This window comes from Sinocyclocheilus anshuiensis, unplaced genomic scaffold, assembly GCF_001515605.1.
Source record: "Sinocyclocheilus anshuiensis isolate Anshui unplaced genomic scaffold, SAMN03320099.WGS_v1.1 scaffold1936, whole genome shotgun sequence".
Taxonomy (NCBI): Eukaryota; Metazoa; Chordata; class Actinopteri; order Cypriniformes; family Cyprinidae; genus Sinocyclocheilus; species Sinocyclocheilus anshuiensis.
Genome location: NW_015557170.1, coordinates 39,097 through 47,947, shown reverse-complemented (window position 1 = coordinate 47,947; position 8,851 = coordinate 39,097). Strand labels below are relative to the sequence as shown.

Sequence of the window (8,851 nt, the reverse complement as noted above, 5' to 3'; positions counted from 1 at the left end):
TATATATAAATATATTTAATATATAAACAACATATTTTTCTTAAATATATACATGCATGTGTTTGTATTTATATAATATTAATAATAATAATATTAAAATCTTTATTTTTTTAGTAAAACAATCAAAATGTAATTTGTTTTGTCATATGCCATAGCTATGCATGACTATACACTAGACAAATTCAGCCAAGGTGAATACATATAATAATGAATGCATACGTTAATGAAACAATTATGTTTTATTTACTGACAACAACAGGAAACATGAATAAATGAGTAAAAGAATAAATCAAAGTAATCATGACAATAAATAAATACAAGTCAACAACACATGAAACAAAGCTTTATTCAAACATAGTGTTCTAACAATGATGTATTTACAGGTGGTGAAGCCACATCTACTGCATCTCAACACAGCTGAGACAGTTCACAGCTGTGCCAATTCTGCAGCTTTATTTTGATTAAGCAGCTGACCACCGTGCCCACCTTCGCCTGTCTTTGCTGTCCATCACGTCCCTCATTGCTGCAGTCAGACTGAATCTGATCATGGATGGGAAAGGGACATCGAGGCTGTCTTTGTCTGAGTGCATGGAGAGGATGAGGAAGACCATGATGAAGACCCCTGAACCACACAACCTTGAGCAAGAGCAGGAGAACATGTGCGGGACAATCTGACTGCTGCTGTGTCTGCTCCAAACATTCGTGTGCTGCTCTCCATGAGCATGACTACCCATTACCGCGGGAAGTAGGGGAGCTGCAGCATCCCCTGGTGCGTAGCCAAAGAAAAAATGGGGGGGCTGGGGGTGCGGTGTTAAAAATAAATAAATGAAAATTTTGTAACACAAAATAAATCAAATTAATTTTATTAATTTTTATATTCATTAAAATTCATAGAAAAAAGTAGCCTAAGCCTACAATGACAATAAGAAACAGTAAAACATGAATTAAGTTGAATCAAATTGATTGTGAAAGTCGTTTCAACTTATACTGACTTAGGAAGTCGTTTGTTGCCATGACTTTTTGATCATATTATTATTATACCTGTAACATGTCTGTGTCGTACCAAAACAAAGAATTAACGGCCATTTCTATAGCCATTGCAAAGATACATAAAAGAAAGATCGAGAGCATCTATTTACTGTACCTCAGCAGCAACCAATCTCGCATTCTCGCATCTGCAGCGCTTATTTTGATCTTTAACGTTAGATCTTTCCTATTCTTGGAACAAAATTAATGCTTAAGGTTGATTCAGTATTACTCTTAATGGAAAAAAATCCCACACACAACATCAGCAATACTACAATGACAAAGTAGCTTATATTTAACATAAAACTTGTATTAACAGACCGAATTATGTATTATAATAACGAATTACATGCCCGCGTTGTAACAAATAAATAAAAGGTTTTTGGATTTTCCCCTTACTTCAAACGAATGCTTTGTGGCTCATTATTATTATTATTATTAATAATAATAATAAAAAGGCTATACAATAAAACAGTACGATGACAAATTCACTTATATTAAACTTTGAAATTGTATTAACAATATGAATAAGGAAAATATGTTTTACCCGCATTGTAACACAAATAAATAAACGGTCTTTGGATTTCCCCTTTTCTTTGAAACGATCATAGTTTGTGGTTCATTATTAGCCAATTAATTACAACACATCAGCCATAAAATAGTAGGCCTACAATGGCAAATTCGCATAGGCCTATATGAAACATCTAAATTTTATTAACAAAATGAATAAGATGGATAGGCTATAGCCTAACTGCATTGTAACCCAAATAAATAAGGTATTTTCCCTCTTTTAAAACAAAAGCTTAGTTTGTGGTTCATTGTTTTATTTATTTTTTAATGAAAACACAGTTCGAAGATTCGCTTGCATTAGTGTTTTTGTATTTTATGGCATTATTATAAGAATTGATTGGAGCACTATATTATTGTTTTATGCAAAGGGAGCTTTGTCAATGGTAGCACTCGCTAACTTGCTCAAGGACACCTCTCTGTGCCAATCACAACAGGCTTGGCCAGCTGACCAATCAGAGCAGAGAAGGCTTATGGAAGGTAGGGGTTTGCTCCGAACTTGCTTGGAACTAACCGTTTAGAAATCATTGGCAAATTACTCTAATATTAAATGTATATTCTGAGAAAATTACAATGTTTTCTGACCTTAGATGCATTTAAACCTGTTGTAGGGGACTCCAACACAATATTAGGACACTTTAAAATACCATATGACCTGCTCTTTATATAGGTCCATTGCTTTTTTTTACAGTCTGTGGTCCAGCGTTTATTGGGTTGTGCGTCAGTAATAATGGTCCGTGCGTGGGGAAACACGGTGTTCCGTGTGTAGCTACAGTAAATAGACTAAACGCAGCCTCGAGGCAGATGATTTTTTTTGTATTCGAGTTACACGAGGTATTCGAGGAGTCGTTTCTGCCCTACTCCGAAGTGTGATTCGAAACACCCATGTCACGTGACTACGTTTCACAAGTGTTTCGAGACGGGCATACCTGCCGAATCTGCGTTTGATTGACAGGGTCAGGAAACCACACAATCGCACATCTGTCTCAACCTAACTCTCATAAAGTATAAAAGTGGAGTTAACGCAGCAGAACAATTAATATTTTTAAATAAAAATCTTTATATAAAATGCCATAAACACAGCCTTGGCACATTTGCTTCGACTGTTCCAGTGTTTCACGAAGCCTCGCTCTGCCCACCACTAATAGTAGGTAAGTAGGCATATTCGGGGAAACGAGAAGCGATAAGTTTCTCCCGACAGGCAATCGGACAGTCGGATGAATTTCTGACATGTTGAAGCAGAGCTACGAACTGAATGCCCTAAACTCAGTGCTTTCTCCCTCACTGCGCCTGCGTGAAAATAGAACTTTAACCATTTAATCTTTAATGCAGCAAGAAAGAAAACGAAAAGATCGAGGGAGATCTTTTGATAAAATAATGTTATCACGGGAAAATGTGAACCATTTTCCATCATTTTGCAATTAGTGATAAAGACAAACACGTCGCAAAATGATAAATATTTCAGCATGCCACACAAACAATGTGCAAACTGCATGAGCGTTATGCCCGTGAAGAAGTTTTAAACTCCAGGCAATTCATTAAGCTACAGAAAGTAAAAAGTAAAAATTGACCGAGCTGTCGGCATCTGATGCTTAAGGGTGACCAAATGTCCTCTTTTTCCCAGACATGTCCTCTTTTTGGACCTAAAAAATGCGTCTGACAGGGATTTCTAAATCGCCCAAAATGTCCGGGATTCGGCTTTTGCCTTCTCCAGTCGCCATTCATTGTGTGTGTTTTTGTGTTAAAGCCCTTTGTGGTACTGTTTTCTTAATCCCGCTCCAGCTGAATATCTGATCATTACCGCCCGCTCCTGCGATTTTTATGTCCACTCCCGCCCGCTCCTGCAAACATTCTTATATTGCATGTAATATTCACGCATCAGGGAGCCGCTATCAGTATGCAGAGTATTAAAAACGCTTTTGAATGAGCACTCGCTGTTCACTTTCACTTTCGCGATCACGCATACTCTGTGTAAAGCAGGGGCGATTCTTGGATTTTCATTTTAGGGGGGCTCAGCAACCCAATGAGGGTATAATAATAAAAATAAATAAAATAAAATAAAATAAAAAATGTTTGACTAATAGGGTAGGGTGGTATACTAAACCTATTGCAGTATTCCACTGTATTGCGTAAGTTAGATGGGTATAACATTTGAGTAATGAATAAGCCAAATACAAGTCTTCCCGATCACACAGACACACAACAACATTTTTACTGTTTGCATTTCTAGTACAAACCTCTTTCATTAGCTCAAGTATACAAACCTCTTTCTATGCTCAAGTACTGTCTGTCACTGTCTTTAATCATTTCTGCGCATGACTGTATGGTAATTAATGCCACATGCACTGTAATATGTTTTATATTGAAAGTTCAGTTTTCAAATGAAAATAGCAACATTTTATAAAGTATGCGTTCATATGTGTTAAGGTCTAACGTTACACTTTCACTGGAGGAAACAGCTGAGGTGTGATGAGGGGTGAACACAGCGAAAACTTTACAGTAGATGGGAAACCGATTGCTCCGCTGTGACATTATGTAAACTGTATTTATGGCAAAGAACTGCACAGATGTAAATATTATAACAATCTATCGATAAACACACACCTTGTCCTCTGTCTCTCGGTCTGCGGATTGAAGAACGCGCTGAAAGACGGGGAGGAGCCGAAGTCTGCTGGCGTTTTCATATGAAATTAAAAGGGGACTGAGGCGATCACGAATTTGTGGACAGTTTATGGAGCTAATCGCAAAATTTTTAGGGGGCTGAGTAGAAATTTGCCCCCTAAAAATGGCCTAGCAACGCCCATGGTGTAATGGTTTGACTTTGCTGACTCTATCAACTATCGTAATTTTTTTTGTCAGATTCCAATTGAATCATACATAATTTTGAAGGTCTTTTAATGGGGAACGCTGGAGGAAACAGCAGTGGTGTGATGAGGGGTGAACACAGCGAAAACTTTACAGTAGATGGGAAACCGATTGCTCCGCTGTGACATTATTTAAACTGTATTTATGGCAAAGAACTGCACAGATGTAAATATTATAACAATCTATCGATAAACACACACCTTGTCCTCTGTCTCTCGGTCTGCGGATTGAAGAACGCGCTGAAAGACGGGGAGGAGCCGAAGTCTGCTGGCGTTTTCATATGAAATTAAAAGGGGACTGAGGCGATCACGAATTTGTGGACAGTTTATGGAGCTAATCGCAAAATTTTTAGGGGGCTGAGTAGAAATTTGCCCCCTAAAAATGGCCTAGCAACGCCCATGGTGTAATGGTTTGACTTTGCTGACTCTATCAACTATCGTAATTTTTTTTGTCAGATTCCAATTGAATCATACATAATTTTGAAGGTCTTTTAATGGGGAATGTGAAAATGAAAATAACTCATTTTTGAAAATTTGCTCATTGTGACTCATTTTGCCAGCACAGGTCACATATTTTATTGACTACTTTAAACATTTTCTGAGCAGTTTTTCAGTAAAATCTCTCAGTCTTTGAATCTTCTGTCACCGACTGAAGATGACAGACCAAAGCACCCAACACAGGAAGGCAGCTTGAGACTTGTGGGAGATCTGTGGAGGTCTACTATGATGGACAGTGGGGTTCAGTCTGTGATAACGGATGGGATCTGGCCAAAGGGCTATTGGTGTGTCATCAGATGGGTTATTTTTCAGAATTCTGCTGACTCAATATGAACGTTAGACACAGTATATGAACTGTTTCTGCTCAGGTGTTTCTACACACATCTGCGCAATGTCTCCATCAGCTGGAGTTTATCTTTGGACTTAAGAAGCTTATGGAGGATGTCGGCAGGGTCTTCACATCACTCATTCCTGAAGACAGCACATTTAAGACGCAGGTATAGATGTAGGGGTTCGGCGTCTGCACAGGTGAGCTTGTTCTGCAGGAGAACGTCCTTCAGTTTCTCATAAGATCTCCAGTGTGGAGCAGCATCTCTTTCACATGATGGACGCTCTGCTGCGGTGCTCAGACCTGATAGTGAAGGATGAAGCTTTCTTTCTTGAAGCTCTGGAGAGATGATCCGAGACAAAGCTGATGAAATTAATTCAGAACAACAGAATCACATCTGATTCCTCTTGATCCCAGTGGATGAACTGTATGAAATACAGATTTCCTCAAGCGTTCTCCATCAGATTCATAAGAAACTCTACCTCACTGATCTGGTTTTCAGTTCAATGCTCTGCTCTTCTCTAAGATCAGGAATCAAATGGATGACATGATGATGAGTGGAGTGTATTTATCAATGTCTCCACCTTCAAATCCCCAAACCATGGCCAAAATAACAGAATGCAGTCTTTCTCCTCTCCTGCACACACTAGTGCTCTTTACAGAGAGCAGAAGCTGCAGTGGGGAGATGGGACAAGAAATAAATATTTTTTTTCTTTAAATTAACTAAAGATGAAATGGTAAATGAATAACATATAGGGAAAAAATTATAACAACTATGATAACAGCAATGGTAACAATGGAGGTGTAGAAATTAAAACACATGGTAACTTGGTAACATAAGCTGCAGTGGAAAGCCCAGGTTTTTCTCAGTGATCAGGGATGCTCTATCAATGGTGTTTCATGTCATTCTTCTTTTGTCACAATGTTCCTCGCTAATTGCAATCAGAACAGCTACATGAGCAGCATTCGCTTCAACAACAGTTTGATTCTCAGCCTTTTCATATTTAAAGAGTTTGCTACTGACTATTCAAACGTGAGTTTTGAGCAGTGTAGAGTAGCGCTTGTTGTTTGTCGTTTATCTGATCACAAATGCAGAAATGGTTTTATGTTTACTAGGGGTGTGACAATAAATACATTTGTGGATCGATTCTGTGATTTTCCAAATGCATTGCAATTCTCTCTGGGATCGATTCTGAGCTTAGTTTTTAACAGCAGATGGCACCCTAGGCTAGTTTTTTAACTGCACACTCAAAGCTCATGAAGAAGTAATTACTTGTTAACAACTGAGTTTCAGCTGAGTAATGTAAGTGGTTAAATGTACTTGCACCTTTGCTTTTATGCTTTTATGACGTGAGATTAATGTAAACACAGCCCACTGTGAACACTCTTGTAATTCGCTTCAACCTTTTAGAACCGTATGAATGACTATTTTATGTTCAAGTGGTACATATAAGGAACTGGAAGCAAGAAGATTATGGCTGTTTCTAAAGCACGCAGTGCCATCTCCTGTTAAAAACTAAACTCAGAATTGATTTTTTATGATATAGGGACCAAAGAATCGAGCAGAGAGGGATGAACCTGACACAGGTAAAAGTACAAGCACTTCATCACCAGGCATAAAAAGAGCATGCAACAGCCTTCCGATCGTACTTGCGCTTCATGCCTTTCTGCGCACTGGCTAGCTACTCTTTAGCTAGTGTGCACGCAGAGTTTAAATGATCACGAAATTGACTAAAATAATCCAATATATTAGTTTTCGGACTTGACTCAATAGTCAGCATTTGTTGTTTTAGAACTTTTAGCAGTCCTCTCACCTGATGTCCGAATACAAGCTCGGCCGGACTAAAACCAAGAGGTTCTTGTACAGTCTCTCTCACGGCAAATAAAACCAAGGGGACTCCATCATCCCAGTCCCTAGCTGTGTTTAGGCAATACTTTCTAAGCATAGACTTGAGCGTCTGGCAAAAACGTTCAAGCTCACCCTGACTCTCAGGATGGTATGCACTTGAGTAATTACGAGTGACTGTAATACCCGTTTAAAAAGTTTAGACACAAAATTTGTTCCTTGATCACTTTGTATTACCTTAGGCAGGCCAAATGTGGGGGGAAAAAATTCACTAGTGCCTTAATGATAACGGGAGCGGTAATCATTCATACTGGAATTGCTTCCGGAAATCTAGTAGCCACACACATTATTGTTAACAAAAATTGGTTACCAGATTTTGTTTTAGGCATTGGGCCCACGCAGTCCACAATTATGTGTTCAAATTGCTCCCCGATTACTGGTACAGGAGACAGTGGAGCAGGCAGAATCACCTGATTCAGCTTTCCAACTAGTTGGCAAGTATGACAAGCACGACAGTACTTTACCACAACCTTTTTCAATCCTGGCCAGAAGAAGTGTCTTAAGATTCTGTTGTACGTTTCTGTAACCACTAGGTGACCAGCCAGCTGATGATCAGAGGTGTGAAGTAACGAATAACAAATATTCACGTTACAGTAATTAAGTAGTTTTTATCAGTGCATTCTTCGAGCATCAATTCTGTCGAGTGACCAGCATCTTCCTCTAATATATTAAGGTAAATTTCGGATTTCTGTTTACTAAATTATCTGTATTGCCTACCTACAGGACCTGAAATTTGATGTGAGGTTGCAGGTATTGTGTACAATGTTAACAACTCCTGCAAGTGCCACGTTCATAATGCAGTAAATTCCCATTACTGAAGTACATAGAGAGACGCGCGATCTGCGCTGCTGAGTCTCTCCCTCGCTTGCATCCTGCAGCAGTCACTTGGAGAAGTCGGCAACTTTTTGACTACTGATGAGTTTGAGCGCGCGATGCGTGCTGTGAAAAGTGTGTTGGAAACACTCTAAAACACTTAAAAATAATGTACTGAAATTGAGGTCCAATATGCACCTTATTGATGACCCGTGGCCTTAATATACTTCATCTGCGTCAGTGTGTGATGTAATAAAACTGCAGCTCATTAATAAACAACGTTTTTTGTTTGATCCATTGTATACAATCTGCCTTCATTTAGCAAGTGCACTCGCAATACAGATTGTGTCAAAGCAACTTTACAGCGTTCCATTCAGAAATAGTGTGTCAATACTGCAAAATGACAATAGTAAACATTCAATTTTCAGTTAAAGGCAGTTCATCATTGAATTCAGTGATGTCATCATCCAGCTCAGTTCAGTTTAAATAGTATCTGTGCAGTCATGTCGACGATATCGCTGGATATTAAGTGTCCCCAACTAAGCAAGCCAGAGGCGACAGCGGCAAGGAACCAAAACTCCATTGGTGACAGAATGGAGAAAAAACCTTGGGAGAAACCAGGCTCAGTCGGGGGGCCAGTTCTCCTCTGACCAGACGAAACCAGCAGTTCAATTCCAGGCTGCAGCAAAGTCACATTGAGCAGAGGACTCATCTGGTTCCTGTGGTCTTGTCCCGGTGGACGTCTAAGAGACCAGGTCTTCACTGGGGATCTGTATCTGGGGCTCATCTAGTTGTCCTGGTCTCCGCTGACATTCAGGGCTGTAGAGGTCATCTCTAGGTCCTGATCCA

General features: G+C 39.3%; 1 pseudogene; it reads left to right on the top strand.

Annotated features, from left to right (window-relative positions):
- The first annotated feature begins 5,180 nt into the window (after positions 1–5,180).
- On the top strand, positions 5,181–8,580 carry LOC107678344 (galectin-3-binding protein B-like; annotated as a pseudogene).
- The last annotated feature ends 271 nt before the right edge of the window (positions 8,581–8,851 follow it).